Source organism: Myotis davidii, unplaced genomic scaffold (genome assembly GCF_000327345.1).
Source record: "Myotis davidii unplaced genomic scaffold, ASM32734v1 scaffold129, whole genome shotgun sequence".
In the NCBI taxonomy this organism is placed as follows: domain Eukaryota; kingdom Metazoa; phylum Chordata; class Mammalia; order Chiroptera; family Vespertilionidae; genus Myotis; species Myotis davidii.
In genome coordinates this window covers 1,160,475-1,180,255 of record NW_006383019.1, presented here as the reverse complement: position 1 = coordinate 1,180,255, position 19,781 = coordinate 1,160,475, and positions in this window count along the sequence as shown.

Genomic DNA, 19,781 nt, shown 5'->3' with positions numbered 1-19,781 from the left:
TAAACATAAAGGCTCAGATAAGTTAAAAGTGAATGATTTTGGGGTTTCAAAGCCAGAAAATGCCCTGAGGTTAGGAAACAGTGGCTTGAGCCTTCAGGAGGGCGTGTGGCTGGGCGGCGCTCAGGGTGGCGGGCACCCTATGCTTCAGCCCGTCCTCCCGGGAGGGGCCTGTGCCAGGAGGTCGCCTCAGTTAACCTGCCCGGTGACCACGCACTTTGGCCGGGCCGGGCATGGGGCGACGTCAGTGCGATCCTCCCGGTGACCTCGAGATTTCCATGCCGAAACCTCATTACCTTCTCTGTACCCAGTTTCTAAGCTGCCAGTCATCTTGCTGGAGTTTTCATTGGCTGCCCACTGCTACCACCTGGTCATGAATACTCCCTACTGAGTGTGTCTCTACTTTGTAGAAGACTAACCCTTACTTGCTTTTTTAAAAAAGACAAAACGTTTCTTTATTGATTTGAGAGAGAAACATCGACGTGTTGTTCCACTATTTATGCACTCTGGCTGCTTCTTGTATGTGATTGCCCAGGATCAATTGTCTTTTTGGGGGGGAGGAGGTTTCACTCTGACTAGGTTCTACACCTGAGCTCCCCGGCCAGCGCTCTGTCCCCAGGGGAGAGCCCAGGCCAGCTCTGCTCACCGCCCCTCAGGCGGCCCCCCTGACTCGCTATGTGCAGCCTCCCGCCCCCGGCCTCCCCTTCGTCTGGCCTCCTCCCAGGTCCCCGGGCTCTGGCCTCCCTGCTCCCAGGCCGAGGGCTGCCCGCATCAGTGTCCTCGAAAAGAGGCCGAGGACACAGACAGCAGCTGGCCAGGGGGGGCGAGAGCAGCCCTCTCGGGCCGCAGGCCATGCACCCCTCATGCTCGCCTTATAAACAGAGGTCGCCTGGGCTCATCTGGCCTCTCTGTCCTGTATCCTTGGCGCTGCCTCTTGGGGGCCTTGCTGACACTGAAGGGCCTGCCCCGCCCAGGGGTGGCCACTCCCAGGGATACAAACAGCTCTGCACCTGCCATGCCAACCAACCCCCAGGGCGTGCGCGCCCAGCACCTCTATGCGCGCCCAGCCGCTGCCCTAACCACGCAGAGCCCGCTGCCAGACACCCAGGCCGTGGCAATCATTCCGGCGTGTCCACCGTAAACCCTTCCTTCCCAGGAAGGGACACTCAACGCTCTTGCCCACGTTCCCCTCCTGACTGAGCCTGGGGCTCCCCACTGTGGCCCCCAGTGACATGGAGTGCCCCCTCCTCTTGGGAACTTTGTGAAAGAAACGATCTTTTCAATGGCAGTTGTCTCCTGAACTATTGCCCTTGTCATACCTGAATATTAACAAAAAATAATAATAACCCACATGTTAAAATTGTCTAGAAAAGGGAGGAATCCCTTCGTTACTCAGAGACCCAACGCTTGTGACGAGCAGAGTCTGGGCGTCCGTGGCCCCTGGGAGGCAGCCTGGGTTGTGCTATCAGCGCTCAGGCCCGTGTTTTTACCTTCGTTCAAGGACACGCTCACCCAGGGAGTCCTGGGCAGCGGTGGAGGGGCCCTATGGTGCGTGATGTGCTGTGGGAGGTAAGCCCTTCATGAAAAAATGCAGTGCAGGTGGGGTCAGAATCAAGGCCCAAGTGACAGGACGCACTGGGAATGTAGGTCGCGTGTGTCACCCGGGTGCAGGAAGCCAGAGACTGCGCAGCAGCTGTGGGCAGCTCCTCCGTGAGGCAGGCTGCCCTGGGGAAGACTGGCCGGTTACTCAGTGGTTAGAGCATCGCCCCACGGACTGAAGGGTCCCAGGTCTGACTCACGTACCTCAGGGGCACATACCTTGGTTGCAGGCTCCATGCCCAGCCTGAGTTGGGAGGCGTGTGAGAGGCATCCAATCAATGTATCTCTCACATCAATGTTTCTCTCTTTCTCTCTCCCCCACCTCCCTTCCACTCTCTCTAAAAATCAATGGAAAAGTATCCTCTGGTGAGGGATTAACAACATAAGACCAGTGATGATTAGTTTTGATAATTAGTTTATATGAATCACACCTAACAGTCTAATGAACCAGGAATTGAACATCAGCCTGCCTTTAACTGTATTAATTGATAAGGACAAGACAATTATTAAGTGTCTTAATATCACTTTTTGTTTGTTTTCAAGAAATTTAGAAGAGATAGTGTTCTAAGTGGCCCTCTAGTTTACAATTTCATTAGTGTAAATACTGTATTTACAACTATTCTCAACTCCTTCCATTCAATAGCAAGAAAAGTGGAGTGAAAACAATAATAGATAGATAGATAGATAGATAGATAGATAGATAGACTAGAGTCCTGATGCATGAAATTTATGCAAGAGTAAACCCTTGCAACCCCAGCTTCGTTCCGAAGGTCATCCGGATGGTCGTTCTGCTGTTCAGCCGTTCGGTCGACTTGCATGCTACACTTTCATTATTATGGATTACTGACTGTATCTCTTACCTGTACTATTGTGTAACTACCAATCTCTACTTCTCAATCCCTTTACTGTTTTCACCCAGTCCCCTATTAAGACTAATGTTCTCTGTATCTATGAGTCTGTTTCTATTTTGTTTGTTCCTTTATATTGTTCTTTAGATTACACGTATAAGTGAAATCGTAGGCTATTTGTCGTCCTCTGACTAACTTATCTCACTGAGTATAATACCCTCTAGGGTGGTGATGGCGAACCTTTTGAGCTCGGCATGTCAGCATTTTGAAAAACCCTAACTTAACTCTGGTGCCATGTCACATATAGAAATTTTTTATATTTGCAACCATAGTAAAACAAAGACTCATATTTTTGATCTTTATTTTATATATTTAAGTGGTGCCGTGTCACATACAGAAATTTTTTGGTATTTGCAACCATAGTAAAACAAAGACTTGTATTTTTGATATTTATTTTATACATTTAAATGCCATTTAACAAAGAAAAATCAACCAAAAAATGAGTCCGCGTGTCACCTCTGACACACGTGTCATAGGTTCACCATCACTGCCCTAGGTCCATCCATGTTGTCATAAATGGTAAGACTTCATTCTTTTTATGGCCGAGTAACATTCCATGGTATATACACCACAGCTTTTTTATCCACTCGTCCATTGATGGACACTTGGGCTGCTTCCATCGCTTGGCTGTCTATACTAATAAGAGGATGTCCGGACATCCTTCCAAAGTCGCAGCTGCTGCGAGGGCTGAGGGCCGGTGGGGCAGGAAAGCCAGTGACGCGGGAGAGGTGTTGGCGTGGCCCCTTCTGCAGAGGTGGTGCGGGAAAGGCCTTGGCTCGGGCCAGTCCCGCGCAGCAGCCCCTTCTGCAGAGGCAGCAGGAGAGGGGGCTGTACGTCTCGGTCACAGTGCTGCCCCTCCCGCAGAGGCAGCCACAGAGGCAGTGGCTCAGGCCTGGGCGTGGCACCACGTCTTCGCAGAGGCTAGACGGGGTGCAACCTGCTGTGCATCAACCTCCCACATCTCCTCCCCCAGCTGGCCTGGCCCCAGATCACCCCTCACCCACCAGTGGGTGGGGGCAGGGCCAGCGCTAAGAAGTGAGGGCCAAGGGCCGGCAGCCACGGCAGCCGACAGTGGCAGCAGCAGCAGGGTGATGGGGCAGCACCTTCCCCTAATCGGCCCAGTCGCCTCCCACAGAGGGAGGCCAGACTGCAGCTTAGGGGAGCGGGCCTAAGCCGTCAGTAGGACATCCCCTGAAGGCCCCCAGGCTGTGAGGAGGGGGCAGGCCGGGCTGAGGGACCCACACACACAGTGCACGGAGGCAGCAGGAGAGGGGGCTGTACGTCTCGGTCTCAGTGCTGCCCCTTCCGCAGAGGCAGCCACAGAAGCAGTGACTCGGGCCTTGACCTGGCACCACGTCTTCGCAGAGGCTAGGCGGGGTGCAACCTGCTGTGTGTTCCCAGAAGTGGAATAACTGAGTTATAAGGCAGGTCCATTTTAATTTTTTTGAGAAACATCCATACTGTTTTCCACAGTGGCTGCACCAGCCTGCATTCCCACCAACAGGGCACTAGGGTTCCCTTTCCTCCACATCCTTGCCAACATTGTTGTTTGTTGTTTTATTGATGACTAGAGGCCCGGTGCACAATATTCATGCACTCAGCGGGGTACCTCAGCCTGGCCTGTGCCTTCTCACAGTCAGGGAGCCCTTGGGGGATGTCCCACTGCTGTGGAGGCAGGAGAGGCTCCCACCATGGCCACTGCGCTCACTAGAGGTGAGCCCAGCTCTGGCTGAGCGAGGTCCCCCTGTGGGAGCGCACTGACCACCAGGGGGAAGCTCCTGTGATGAGTGTGTGCCCCCTGGTGGTCAGTTTGCGTCATAGCGACGAGTGGTTCCACCCTCCGGTTGATTTCCATAGGAGGACAGCCATTCTGGCAGGTGTGAGGTGATACCTCATTACGGTTTTAACTTGCATCTCTGATGACTAGTGATGAGCCTCTTTTCATATGTCTCTTGGCTGTCTGTGTGTCCTCTTTGGAGAAGGGCCTAGTCGGGTCCTTTGTCCATTTTTCCACTGGAGTGTGTGTGTGTTGCTTGCTAGGAGCTGCTCCTTTTTTGCAACTTTTTGCTGGATGTGTGTGTGTGTGTGTGTGTGTGTGTGTTCTGGGTGTTCGTCTGCACTTTTAAAGTCTCCTGGGTGTTCTCAGTGACCAGCAGGGTTGGAAATTCACAGCTCAGCCATGTGTGGCTCTGGGTCAGCCACCTCTGCGCTCTCGGGGGCTTTCCCTCCCAGCCTCACTGCCCTGGCAGCGCCCCCACTCACATCGCTGCCTCCGGCCCTTTTGGGAATCACTTCCCCAGAAGCACCTCAACACCTTCCTCTAATATCCCACACCCCGCTAGGTCCGCCTCCAGGGGACGGTTACTGAATTTGGGTTGAACCAGCAGTTCTACCCTGGCTGGGCCGAAACCGGGGGCTTTCTGAGGTCAAGGCGAGGCCGAACCTCCCAGAGCGTGACCCACCTGGGAGTGCAAACAGGAAGCCTGGCTCCTGCTGGTGCAGTATGGGAATAAACTCGCCTTTATTTAAAAACAAGCCGAAATTCAATTGAAATAATAATAATAATAAAATAAATAAAAACAAGCCTAACTCAGCCTTGTGCGCATGGCCTGGATTCCCGGAGCCCAGGGGGCGTCCTGCTGGGTTAGAAGCGCCTCCTGCAGCCATGCAGTGGGCACGCTGGGCCCCCCACTGCCTCCACCCTCAGCTCCGAGGACCAGGCAGGCCCTGCCCACAAGGCGGTCCCAGGCGCCTCCCGACCGACCGTCTCCATCTCTGGCTAAACCGATCAGTCTCTCCCAGGACTTCATGGCCAGTGAGAAGCGGGGGGATGGGGAAGGGGCCCCGGGGCCTGCGGCCTGGGGGAGCTGGGTGAAGTCCCAAACTAAACGGGCGCTGGAGGAGCGAGGAAGCAGGGCAGCCAATTGGGAAGGAGAAGACAGAAAAGCAAATCCCAGTGAGAGGCAGACGCGAGAGAACCCAAGAGAAGGGCCACAGTATCAGTCACGCAGCCAGTCATCTGTTTTGCTCATCGCCTTTGCACTCCGGTCGCTGCGCATCCTGGCTGTTCTTGCTCCCCCGGGGGGAGACGCTGCACCCTGACATCTGCATTTTCCCCTTGAGATGATGTGAACGGAGGCCTGATCTTTGCAGCCTCAGACCGCCTGCCTGTGGGCCTGCCAGCAGGTCTGCACTCGCAGCTCTCCCCACCCCTGCCTGCGTCTTCACACTGACCACGCTGAGCAAACCCTGGCCTTGTTGTCCACACGGGTCTGTCCTCCACCCGGGAGGCCGCCGACCAGGCAGGGCCACCTCGCAAGACCCTCTGGCCAATCCAGTCACATGCCAGCTGGGGAGGGAAGCAGACATGCCCGCTTTTCTTCACACCTGCACCCCTTCCGTGAGGCAGCCCGCTGAACGTTGCTGGAGGGAATGTTCATTGATGAAACAAGGAGGCCTCTGGACTGAGGTGGCTCTAATACCTGAGCAACCCACTTAAGCAAACCCAAACCCAAGCCTGTGACTGCCTCAAGGTTAAGAAATCAAAACCCGAGGACAACCCTCCACACAGCCAACGAGGCATTTCCCAGTCAGACAGCGGCGTAAGCTGTAGTCAGGCAATTCGTTTCCGTCCTTCACTGCGGCCTCCTCCTCAGCTGCTCCCAGTGGCGCGGTCCTGGTCACTTCTGTCTGGTGCTGCCTAATTCAGACAGATTTTTGCTCAAATAAACCCTTAATTTTTTTTAAGGTTTTAAAAATGTGATTAAGAGTGGTAAGTTTATTTACCTGCAATTCTCCTGATCTAAGAAAAAAATGTATATCAGTTTGCAAGAAAATAACGGAAGCATAAAGGATAAAAGGTAGGCAAAATCTTCCCAGGGAAAAGAACAAAAGCAGAAGGCATTCTAAATAATAAGATGAAGACAATAAGCAAGTGGAAGTACATTTTAAAATCTTTTTGAATAAAAAAAAAACTGTTTTAAATGATACAGTAATACACTATCATTGTGCAAATGCTGCCACAAAGAGCGACGGTTCCCCCATTCCCTTCGGCCCTCTTCTGAGACTTTCTTACATATTCTTACAAACCCGCTCTCTCGGTTGGTTTTTTAAAAAATATACGAGTAGGGTAATACTGTCTGTAACTTGCTTTTCCCCCCACTCAGTAGTACAAGATAAGCCCCTTGTGGTTCAGTATCTACAGATCTGACTCATATTTAATGAGCGGATGTCACTCATGGTCAGTGTTGTGGATAAACTGTAATTTACTTTACCAATTTCTTTAATGATGGACAATTAGGTTGACTTCCTTGTTTTGCTATTATAGTTAATGCTGAAACGAATAGCCTTTCACATATAATAGAAATGCCTTTGACATATAATGTTAAGTATTTACTGCCGCCTGGAAAGAGTCCAGAAGCAGGAATACGTGGATCCTCCATAGCTCCCACGCGGCCCCGAAGGCGCCGGGCCCACGTCCCCACGCAGCTGGTGCGGGGAAGCTTGGTGCCGCCGCCTGTCTCCACTCTGTCCCCACTCTGTCAACTTTTACACCTCAGTGTATCTTTAACAGGAGAAAGGAAATAATAATTGAAGCCCAGTTAAGTTGACTCGGGTTATATTCTGGTTCTGCCACTTTCTTACTGTGCTGTCCTAAGGCAAGTCGCTTATTCTCTTCAGCTTTTCCTCCTTGGTCACACGAGGAATTACCACATGGCCCAGCGAGTCTCATCTGGTTTAAACCCGCAGGCACTGAACGCAGGGACTCAGACAGACACCTGTACCTTGTGCATAGCGGCATTTTCACAAGAGCCACAGGTGGGAGCAGCCCCAGTGTCCACTGGCAAAAGGGATCAGCAAAAGGGGGATGTCCACCCAGTGGGTCTGACTCATCCTTAAGAAGCTCTGACATTCCCACACAACACGCGAAGGTTATGAACATTGAGACCATTGAGTGAAATAAGTCGCAAAAAAAAGACAAAACGTGTGCCTCCGTTCACATGAGGTGCTTACTGAGGGCGCCCGAGTAACCAAATCACAGACACAGACAGTAGAAGGGTGTTGCGAAGGCCGGGGCAGGGGCAGGGGAGCTGGCATTCACTGAATATAGTTTGTTTTGCAACATGACGAGTTCTGGGGATCGACTGGACAACAATGTGAATAGACTTAACACGACTGAAATGTAAATGTTTAAGACTAGTCATTTTATGTTATGTCTATTTTACTACAATTGAAAATGTTTCTAAAAAATTGAATACTCACAGAAAGTACTGATAGAAGAAGTAAATGAGTTAATATATATGGAACTACCTGGAACAGTAGACATTTAAGAGACGTTAGGGTCTTTTTTCTTTCTTTCTTCCTTAAATCCTGGCCCTGACTCCTGATGTTTTAAAGATGTAGACCAGTGATTTTCAACCTGTGTGCCTCACGAGCTTTTAAAACACACAGCACCTGACCAGTCAGGGCACCGACCTCTCTTCCCTTAGATCAGTGGTTCTCAACCTTCTGGCCCTTTAAATACAGTTCCTCATGCTGTGACCCAGCCATAAAATTATTTTCGTTGCTACTTCATAACTGTAACGTTGCTACTGTTATGAATCGTCATGTAAATATCTGATATGCAGGATGGTCTTAGGCGACCCCTGTGAAAGGGTCGTTCGACCGCCAAAGGGGCCACAACCCGCAGGTTGAGGACCCCTGCCTTAGATTATCAAATAAAAACATGACAACAGCCAGCACAGCAACAGCCATCCGGTATGAATGAATCTAAATTGTACCTTTTTTTTTTTGGTCACTAGAGGAGCCCAATTTATAAATAGGCCAGACTTTCCCTTTATGTCAATGAACACTGAAAAAGCTCTGGGGTTCTTAAGTCAATAATCTGCATAATGAATCTTGTTGCAAAACAAATCTTTCTGAAGAAGGAGGAAGAGAAGGAGGAAGAGAAAAAGACTAAAAAAAAAACACCTTGAGTTTGGCTTGTGGCATTCTGATTCCTGCAGATTTCCCATAGAATGTCTTTTGTTGAGTGTAGAAGTGTATGTGTTAATGTAATAGCATATGTAGGTAGAGATGTCTCTACATTATGTGCTAATTAGACCAACAGCATTAGACATACTTTCTTAATTGGTCTTATACCAACCTTTTCAGGTAGATAGATATGCTAACCTTCATTTTTTTAAAATTTATCTTTATTGTTGAACATATTATGGATGTCCGCCTCCCTCCACCCCCGACCCCCACATTGACCACCTCCACCCCTCTCCCACCGCATCCCCAGGTCTTCCCTGCACTATTATCTATCCACGGACTATGTATATATGCATATAAGTTTTTGGGTAATCTATTCCCTCCCCTGCCCCTTCCCTCCAAAATTCGTCAGTCTGTTCCATGCTTCCATGTCTCTGGATCTTTTTTGATCCTCAGTTTATTTTGTTCCTTCGATTCCACATATGAGTGAGATCGTGTGATACTTGTCTTTCCCTGACTGGCTTATTTCTCTTAGCATGATACTCTCCAGGTCCCTCCATGCTGTCTCAAGGGTAAGATATTCTTTTTTATAGCTGCATAGTTTTCCATGGTGTAAATGTACCCCAGCTTTTCTATCCACTCATCTGCTGATGGGCACTTGGGCTTTTGTTGAGTTGTTGATGGTAGCCATTCTGACAGGTGTGAGGTGATACCTCATTGTGGTTTTAATTTGCATCTCTCTGATGATCAGTGACTTTGAGCATTTTTTCATGTCTATGGCCATCCGTATGTCCTCTTTGGAGAAGTGTCTCTTCAGGTCTTCTATCCATTTTTTAAATTGGATTGTTTGTCTTTGTTTTGTTGAATTGTATGAGTACTTTATATGTTTTGGAAATTAACCCTTTATCAGATGGATCATTGGCAAATGTGTTCTCCCACGCGGTGGGCTCCCTTTTCATTTTGTCTATGGTTTCTTTTGCTGTGCAGAGCTTTTTATTTTGATGTGGTCACATTTGTTTATTTTTTCCTTAACTGCCTTTGCCCTAGGACAGGGGTGGGCAAACTTTTTGACTCGAGGGCCACAATGGGTTCTTAAACTGGACCGGAGGGCCGGAACAAAAGCATGGATGGAGTGTTTGTGTGAACTAATATAAATTCAAAGTAAACATCATTACATAAAAGGGTACGGTCTTTTTTTTTTTTTAGTTTTATTCATTTCAAACGGGCAGGATCCGGCCCGCGGGCCGTAGTTTGCCCACGGCTGCCCTAGGAGCTGTATCCATAAACATTTGCTATGAGAGATGTCTGAGATTTTGCTTCCTATGGTTTCTCCTAGGATTTTTATGATTTCCCTACTTACATTTAGGTCTTTTATCCATTTTGAATTTATTCTTGTGTATGGTATAAATTGACGGTCTAGTTTTTTTTATTGTTTGTTTTTTTTTTTGCATGTATCTGTCCAATTTTCCCAACACCATTTATTGAAGAGACTGTCTTTACTCCATCATATGCTCTTGCCTCCTTTGTCAAATATTAATTGAGCATAATGGCTTGGGTTGATTTCTGGGGTCTCTGTTCTATTCCATTGGTCTACATGCCTGTTCTTGTGCCAGTACCAGGCTGTTTTGAGCACAGTGGCTTTGTAGTATAGCTTGATATCCAGTGTTGTGATCCCTCCAACTTTGTTTTTCTTTCTCAAGCTTGCTGTGGTTATTTAGAGTCATTTTTGGTTCCATATATATTTTTGGAGTGTTTGTTCTAGAGCTGTGAAATGTGGCATTGGTATTTTAATGGGGATTGCATTGAATCTACTGATTTCTTTGGGTAGTATAGACATTTTAATGATGTTAATTCTACTAATCCATGAACACAATATATTCTTCCACTTGTTTATATCTTCTTCTATCTATTTTTTAAATGTTATGGAGCTTTTTGAGTTAACCTCCTTGGTTAATTTATTCCTAAGTATCTTCTTTTTTTGTTACAATGGTAAATGAGATTTTTTTTTTTTTAGTTTCTCTTTTTTAGAGTTCATTTTTGGTGTATAAAAATGTCATTGAGCCCGGCCAGTGTTGCTCAGTGGTTGAGCATCGACCTATTAACCAGGAGGTCACGGTTCATTTCTGGTCAGGGCACATGCGCGGTTGTAGGCTCCATCCCTAGTGTGGGGCATGGAGAAGGTAGCCAATCAATGATTCTCCCTGACCATTGATGTTTCCATCTCTTGCTCCCTCTCCCTTTCTCTCTGAAATCAATAAAAATATATATTCTCCCTTCCTCTCTGAAATCAATAAAAATATATTTTTAAAATGCCACCAATTTGGGGGTATTAATTTTGTATCTGCTACATTGCTGAATTCATTTATTAAATCTAGTAGTTTTTTGGTGGAGTCTTTAGGGTTTTCTATGTGCAATATCATGTCATCTGCGAATAATGAGTTTTACATCCTCCCTTCCAGTTTGGATGCCTTTTGTTTTTTCTTCTTATCTGATCACTGTGGCTAGTACTTCCAGGACTACGTTGAATAAAAGTGGTAAAAATGATCTTCATTAGAAATGAGAGAACCTAATCAGAGAAATACAGTATTGCCCAAATAAAGAGGCAGAGCCAGAATTATGAGGCTGTGTCTGTATCACCTCCAAAGCACATGTTCTTTTTAATACATCTGGGATGGCAAAGAGCTTTTCTCATCCTGGCCAATGGCTCAATGGTTAGAGCATCCGCCAAAGCACCAAAGGGTGGTGGGTTCAATTCCCAGTCAAGGGAATGTACCAGGGTTGCAAGTTCCATACCAGGCCCCAGGCGGGTCATGGGGTCTTCCTCCCTCCCTTTCATTCTCTCTAAAAATCAATGGAGAAAAGATCCCTGGGTGAGGATTCACAAAACACAGAGACGGTTCTCCAGGCGTCCAGCTCTGCTCCTTCGGGCAGGAGGCCTCGCGCCCTGTGCTGTGAGCCTCAGACAACTCCGCAGAACAGAGCGCTGCGTCCGCTCGCCCGCTCGTGTGCCCTGCCCCTGCCTCTCCGCCTACATCATACCGGGCACAAGTCTGGAGCAGAAATCAGAAGAAAGCCTTTTTCTGTCCGTCTGGCCAATGTTGGCCTGTCCTCTGAGAAAGAGCCAGCACCGGATGCTCACGGGGGCCCATGCCCGGTGCTGCCGGCGGGGGGCCGGGCTGGGCCTCGTGCTCTCAACACTGTGCTTCCCCGGCCCCCGCCCGTAAGCGCCGACCAGGCAGACAAGCTTTGGGGAGCAGAGAGCTGTTGTCTTTCCCAAGCACAACAGTCACTAACAAACATTCATTTCCCAGAAGGCACATGAGGACATGTGAGCTCATGTCTGGCCCTGATTCAAGGCAAGACGATCTGTGAACACAGTGCCCTGGGACCAGGCGGGGCAGCATTCCCAGGGCGGCCAAGGCAGTTACTTGGGCAGCGAGGAACCCTCAAGGCTCCCTTGTCGTGGGAGGGAACAAAGCGGGGAGCAAGCTCTTCATTTAGAGCGTGGGTCAAACCACACAGTGAAAACACCCTCCCAGGCCGTCCTCCCGCCTCAGCCAGCCTGCAGCGCCTCCCTCTCCTCCTGCCTTGCTCAGAGGCTGAGGCCAATCCCAAGTGTTGGCAGGACCAGCGCGCGCCGGCAGCTCCCTAGGGCCTGGCAGGGGAGGGCTGCCCTGGCGCCGACGACCATTGCCAGGCCGGAGCCCAGAGGCCGAGGGCCAGCCCTGCAGCGGGCGCGAGTGGAGCTGCACCCCCAGGAGCACGTGCCCCCCCAGGCGCCGGGCTCTGGGTCCGGGAGCGGGCCTGCCTGAGGCTGCCAGCGCTGCGGTCTGCGCCTGGCCTGGGGCCGCCTTGCCCGCCCACACAGCCTCTGTGGCCCTTAGAGAAGTTAAGCAGCATAGGCCACACACAGTTGGTATTTTCAAAATTTTGCAGAAACCAAGTAAAAGATGCAGTTCCCATAACTGACCCCCTGGCTGGAGAGGCCACAGGTGCTGGCAGGGCCGAGCGGCCGGCAGGAGCCCAGGGGCAGCAGTCCAGGGAGGCTGGTGCTGAATGAAGCTGTGGTTGGCCATGGCCATGGCTGGGCCACCCCCTCAAGGCCATTCATTCTAAGTTCACTAGGCGTGTGGTCTCGGCCTGGTTCAGAGTAAGGGCTCTAACCACGGCTTAGAGAACCACGGGCTAGAAAGAGGATGTAACATTGGCCCTGGTAAGGCACCAGGCCACGGCTCACCCTAATCCTAGGAGCTAAGCATCAATGCTATGACTTCTTGGAGCGAAGAAACAGGCTCCCAGGGGCTGAGCAGTCACCCTCCCTTCACAAGGTCTCCGGTTCTCAGCACCGTCCCCTTTCCTGTTAGCAGCTCTCAGGGTGGAAGGGCCAGACGGCTAGAAGCTCGATTCCCGGGCCCTTGCAGCCAGAGCTGTCGGTAAGAAGTAAGTTCTGTCCCTGAGACGCTTGTCAGGATCTGACTGCTTGGCTCGGTAAGCAAGGCATGGCCCGGGGTTCCTGCACCAGCCAGCACACGCCCAGCGCCACTTTGTAGGGTCAGGAGGCAGTTACGGTGGCAGGGCCACTGCCCGGCACTGGGTGAGTCCAGAGGTGGAGCAGAGGGGTAGCTCTCCTGGTGGCGGTTACAGGCATCCTGGGAGTGCTCCCAGCGGCCAGGCCCTCCCTGACTTGGTAGAGACCTAATCCTCTGCATTAAATACCTTTCTGTTGGAAATGCCTACCGCGGCTTCCGTGTCCTGTTCTGGTCTGATTGAGACAGTCCTGGAGCAAATACGAGGCGAAGCGGGGGCCCCAGCCGGCGCCCCCAGAGGCTCCGCAGCCTCCCGCTGGCTGGGAGAACACAGGGGAGCACTGTGCGTGGGTGATGAGAACCAGTCCTGACACCTGCTGGTAGGAGTGGGGAGGGGCCGGGGCAGAGGAACCGCTGGAAGCATGACCAGGCCTCAGGAAGTGGAGTCAGCCAGCCTGCGGGAGGGAGTCAGGAGCCAGGGGTGGGCCCAGGGCCCAGAAGGAGAGATGAGCCCCAGCTGAGGAGGGAGGGCAGGTCTGCCCTGAAAACAATGGTGGGTTCCTGCATCCATTATTCAAATGTAAATAACTGAAAACACACTTCAAGATGGTTATTTAAAAAGTAGGGGAGGGACAACTTCGTGCCACATGAAGGGGTGACAGGAGTCCAAAGAGGGTGGCTCCCTGGCTCAGGGACATCCCCGGGGGCTGCTGTTCCCAGCATCCCGCCACCGCTCTCAGGGCTGCTCAGCCTCGGGGCACCGGCAGCCGCTCACTATCCAAAGGCCACACGCAGACACCCCATCGTCTGAGCAAGGGGACAGCCCTTCTTATGCTTCTGTTTTCACCCCGAGAGCCTTCCCCGAGTCCCTGTCACTGCCCCCAGACCCACAGCCACATCGGGGTCACCTGCCATCCTGTTACCCACTGGCCAGGAAAGCGGCTTCACGCGGCTTCTGCACTAACGGTACCCGAGGGGCCCTTTACAGATTAGCTGACCCCCTCCCCGCCCCCCAAGTCTCCGCCTGGAACCAGCGTTAAACGCTCGGATCCAGTGGTCGCAACAACAGCCCCGCTCGGGCCCGTGGATGGTGGGGGAGGCGTGCGTGTGGGCAGGAGGCCGATGGTAAATCTCTGTACTGTCAACTCAGCTTTGCTGTGCGCCTGAAACTGCAGTAAGAAATAAAGACTAGCCTGGCCGCGTGGCTCAGGGGCTGAGCGGTGACCTATGAACTAGGTCACAGTGATGGCGAACCTTCTGAGCTCGGCGTGCCAGCATTTTGAAAAAACCTAACTTAACTCTAGTGCTGTGTCACGTATAGAAATTTTTTTTGATATTTGTATGGCGAACCTTTTGAGCTCGGTGTGTCAGCATTTTGAAAAACCCTAACTTAACTCTGGTGCCGTGTCACATATAGAAATTTTTTGATATTTGCAACCATAGTAAAACAAAGACATATATTTTGATATTTACTTTATACATTTAAATACCTTTTAACAAAGAAAAATCAACCAAAAAAATGAGTTCGCGTGTCACCTCTGACACGCGTGTCATAGGTTCGCCATCACTGAACTAGGAGGTCACAGTTCAATTCCCGGTCAAGGTCACATGCCTGGGCTGCTGGCTCGATCCCCAGTGTGGGGCCTGCAGGAGGCAGCCGAACCATGATTCTCCCTCATCAATGTTTCTCTCTTCCTCTCCCTTTCTCTCTGAAATCAATAACAAATTTTTAAAATAAAGTCTGTTTAAAAAATTTTAAGCTTAGGACCCTAGGCATTAGTATTGTTTTTAAGCTCCTAAAATTGTTATAATATTCCTGGTTTAGACTATTTGGGGACAAATAGTCTGAACTGGGGACAAAGTGACTTTTCCTTGAGGTGAATGCCTGAACAAAATGCGGGTTCTGTCGGCAGGGGGGGGTGGCCTTTATGCCTCCGCTGGGCTCCCCAGGGCCCACGGCAGCCAGGCAGGTCAGGAGACGCTGCGGAGGACCTGAGCAGGGCTGTCCTGCTGGCCGGAGGCGGCGCTGGGAACCTCAGGTGCAGGTGGTGTCCAGAGTCCACCTGGGTCCTGGAGGGAGAGACGGCGGACTTGGCTCTTTTACCTTTAGAGCGGCCAGGCAGCGGCGGGGTTCTGGGGGTGCAAGCTCCGGAGGAGGGGGCCAGCGCTCGCACCCGGGGACGTCCAGCGCCGCTGCAGGTCAGGGGCAGGTGTCCGAGGCGGTGACAAGGGATGCGGGACAAGCCTTCCTCTCGGGCACCTCCTCACCTGGCCATGTGTAAACGCCAGCAGATTCTCCCGCCTCGGCCCGCCTGCCCTTCTCCAGGTGGCTTTTGTCTGTTTATTCATGTGCTTCTTGTCTGTCTTTTTCTACGGGACACAGACATTTGCTGGTCAACAGATACCAATATTCCTCTGCGTGGCCCAGCACCTTTTCAGCGGTGAGTGGGGAGTGAGCGCGGTGACCTGGTGTGACCCGCAGGCTCCTTCCTGCCAGGGCCGCTCTGCAGCCGCAGCCTCTGACTTTGCGGGCCACAACCGTCTGTTGCGTTAACCACAGGCATTTTGGGGTTAACTTGTTACCGCAGCAGAGCCTAACCCGTCCTGACTAAGCCACTCCAATCAAAGGTCAGTTTCTCCGACAGACAGACCTTGTCCGTTTCTTCACCACCATCCCCAGGACAGTCCATTGAGTGAAAAATGAGTGAAGAAAACCTTCCCTCCTGTTGAATAACAGCAGCTAACAGGTAGCATTTGAAAGAGACTGTGACTGCAGCAGGTTGTGTTTGTTTTTCTTTATTGTCTTTTGTTTTGCTTTGACCTGAGAATCTAAACACGAGAAGCAGCCGGGCAGCTGAACGGAAGAGTGGCCCCCTGAGGCTGTGCTGCCCATCACCTGCCGGGCCGCTGCCGGGAGCACAGGCGCCCCACCTCCCTCTCCCCTGTGCACTTTGACCGGATGGAGACGGTGAGCAGCCGAGAAACGCCGCCACTTTTGCTCGGTAACACGTGAGCTGCGACGAAGCTGGGGCATTGATGTGTTGGGCAATGGCAATTGTTTACAAAGGTTGACTCATAATTGCGCAAATATTTCTTTCAGCCCATTCCTTTATTAAAAAACAACAGTGGAAAGCAAAAACAGGAAATGAATCACAGTGTTATGTTGGGCCAAGATCAGGTTTTTTCAACTGTTCTCTTTTGAGCTCAAATCCAGTTTGAAAGTGGAATTAACCCAGAGCAGGCCAGGGTTAGGACATTATGAATAAAACGGGTTATAATGTGAATTGTAGGTGTTATAATAATAACAGTAAATAGAAAACAGAGAAAGAGGAGGGTGAAGGAAAGGAGGGGAGGAGAAAGAGAGATGAGTGCGCTTCATTTCCCCTCCGTAGAGCTCAGGCGAAGCCTCTGGGAACCTTGAGCCACTCTTCCCCGAGCTGAGTTCTCCCCGCAGTTCCTCGGAGCCACTCAGAGTGTCAGAGCAAGTGGCATTCCCTGGTGTCAGCAAGGAGCAGGTGCCCCAGAGACTGGGTGCTTGTAACTGGCACCGTGAGACCAATGACGTTACTTCCCAAACCTCAGCTCCCTGATCTGTAAGCGGGTCCACAGCCTCCTGCGGGGCTGACGGAGCAGGTGAAGGGAGAAGGAGGTGGGCAGCCGATGCTCTCACCTTCCTCCTGCCTTCGGCCTGGGGTGGCTCCGCGCTCTCACTATCAGAGCGATGACTGCGGGGCCTCAGTGCTGGGAGGACAAGGCACCCGTTGTCCGTAACCAGGACATTGTCTGTGTCATTAATATGGTTTCACCTCACAACTGGCTCATGTGAGCTTGTCGTCATCTAAAATAAAGTAGGAAGAAAGGACTCAGAGCAACCAAACACCAAGGGTGCCACTTACCTTCCTTTACTGAAATATTTATTGAGCACCTACTATGTGCTAGTCATTGCTTTCGCCTTTAGGGATTGAGAGTGAATACAGTGGACAAAGGTCAGTGCTTGCATTTTCACAGAGAAAGAAGCAATAAACAGGTAAACAAATCAACAAGGTAAGGACGGACTATCACAACCTTTCAGAGGAAGCAAAGGTCGGGCTCAGAGGTCGGGCTCAGAGCAGGGTCGATACACAGTGATGGAAGGACTGGGAGGTGGTGTGAGTGAGACAGTGAGGGAAGGACTGGGAGGTGGTGTGAGGGAGACAGTGAGGGAAGGACTGGGAGGTGGTGTGAGGGAGACAGTGAGGGAAGGACTGGGAGGTGGTGTGAGGGAGACAGTGAGGGAAGGACTGGGAGGTGGTGTGAGGGAGACAGTGAGGGAAGGACTGGGAGGTGGTGTGAGGGAGACAGTGAGGGAAGGACTGGGAGGTGGTGTGAGGGAGACAGTGAGGGAAGGACTGGGAGGTGGTGTGAGGGAGACAGTGAGGGAAGGACTGGGAGGTGGTGTGAGGGAGACAGTGAGGGAAGGACTGGGAGGTGGTGTGAGGGAGACAGTGATGGAAGGACTGGGAGGTGGTGTGAGGGAGACAGTGAGGGAAGGACTGGGAGGTGGTGTGAGGGAGACAGTGAGGGAAGGACTGGGAGGTGGTGTGAGGGAGACAGTGAGGGAAGGACTGGGAGGTGGTGTGAGGGAGACAGTGAGGGAAGGACTGGGAGGTGGTGTGAGGGAGACAGTGAGGGAAGGACTGGGAGGTGGTGTGAGGGAGACAGTGAGGGAAGGACTGGGAGGTGGTGTGAGGGAGACAGTGAGGGAAGGACTGGGAGGTGGTGTGAGGGAGACAGTGAGGGAAGGACTGGGAGGTGGTGTGAGGGAGACAGTGAGGGAAGGACTGGGAGGTGGTGTGAGGGAGACAGTGAGGGAAGGACTGGGAGGTGGTGTGAGGGAGACAGTGAGGGAAGGACTGGGAGGTGGTGTGAGGGAGACAGTGAGGGAAGGACTGGGAGGTGGTGTGAGGGAGACAGTGAGGGAAGGACTGGGAGGTGGTGTGAGGGAGACAGTGAGGGAAGGACTGGGAGGTGGTGTGAGGGAGACAGTGAGGGAAGGACTGGGAGGTGGTGTGAGGGAGACAGTGAGGGAAGGACTGGGAGGTGGTGTGAGGGAGACAGTGAGGGAAGGACTGGGAGGTGGTGTGAGGGAGACAGTGAGGGAAGGACTGGGAGGTGGTGTGAGGGAGACAGTGAGGGAAGGACTGGGAGGTGGTGTGAGGGAGACAGTGAGGGAAGGACTGGGAGGTGGTGTGAGGGAGACAGTGAGGGAAGGACTGGGAGGTGGTGTGAGGGAGACAGTGAGGGAAGGACTGGGAGGTGGTGTGAGGGAGACAGTGAGGGAAGGACTGGGAGGTGGTGTGAGGGAGACAGTGAGGGAAGGACTGGGAGGTGGTGTGAGGGAGACAGTGAGGGAAGGACTGGGAGGTGGTGTGAGGGAGACAGTGAGGGAAGGACTGGGAGGTGGTGTGAGGGAGACAGTGAGGGAAGGACTGGGAGGTGGTGTGAGGGAGACAGTGAGGGAAGGACTGGGAGGTGGTGTGAGGGAGACAGTGAGGGAAGGACTGGGAGGTGGTGTGAGGGAGACAGTGAGGGAAGGACTGGGAGGTGGTGTGAGGGAGACAGTGAGGGAAGGACTGGGAGGTGGTGTGAGGGAGACAGTGAGGGAAGGACTGGGAGGTGGTGTGAGGGAGACAGTGAGGGAAGGACTGGGAGGTGGTGTGAGGGAGACAGTGAGGGAAGGACTGGGAGGTGGTGTGAGGGAGACAGTGAGGGAAGGACTGGGAGGTGGTGTGAGGGAGACAGTGAGGGAAGGACTGGGAGGTGGTGTGAGGGAGACAGTGAGGGAAGGACTGGGAGGTGGTGTGAGGGAGACAGTGAGGGAAGGACTGGGAGGTGGTGTGAGGGAGACAGTGAGGGAAGGACTGGGAGGTGGTGTGAGGGAGACAGTGAGGGAAGGACTGGGAGGTGGTGTGAGGGAGACAGTGAGGGAAGGACTGGGAGGTGGTGTGAGGGAGACAGTGAGGGAAGGACTGGGAGGTGGTGTGAGGGAGACAGTGAGGGAAGGACTGGGAGGTGGTGTGAGGGAGACAGTGAGGGAAGGACTGGGAGGTGGTGTGAGGGAGACAGTGAGGGAAGGACTGGGAGGTGGTGTGAGGGAGACAGTGAGGGAAGGACTGGGAGGTGGTGTGAGGGAGACAGTGAGGGAAGGACTGGGAGGTGGTGTGAGGGAGACAGTGAGGGAAGGACTGGGAGGTGGTGTGAGGGAGACAGTGAGGGAAGGACTGGGAGGTGGTGTGAGGGAGACAGTGAGGGAAGGACTGGGAGGTGGTGTGAGGGAGACAGTGAGGGAAGGACTGGGAGGTGGTGTGAGGGAGACAGTGAGGGAAGGACTGGGAGGTGGTGTGAGGGAGACAGTGAGGGAAGGACTGGGAGGTGGTGTGAGGGAGACAGTGAGGGAAGGACTGGGAGGTGGTGTGAGGGAGACAGTGAGGGAAGGACTGGGAGGTGGTGTGAGGGAGACAGTGAGGGAAGGACTGGGAGGTGGTGTGAGGGAGACAGTGAGGGAAGGACTGGGAGGTGGTGTGAGGGAGACAGTGAGGGAAGGACTGGGAGGTGGTGTGAGTGAGACAGTGATGGGAAGGACAGGGACGCGGTGTGAGTGAGACAGTGATGGAAGGCGGTGTGAGGTGTGAGCTGAGACAGTGATGGAAGGACTGGGAGGCGGTGTGAGTGAGACAGTGATGGGAAGGACTGGGAGGCGGTGTGAGGTGTGAGCTGAGACAGTGATGGAAGGACTGGG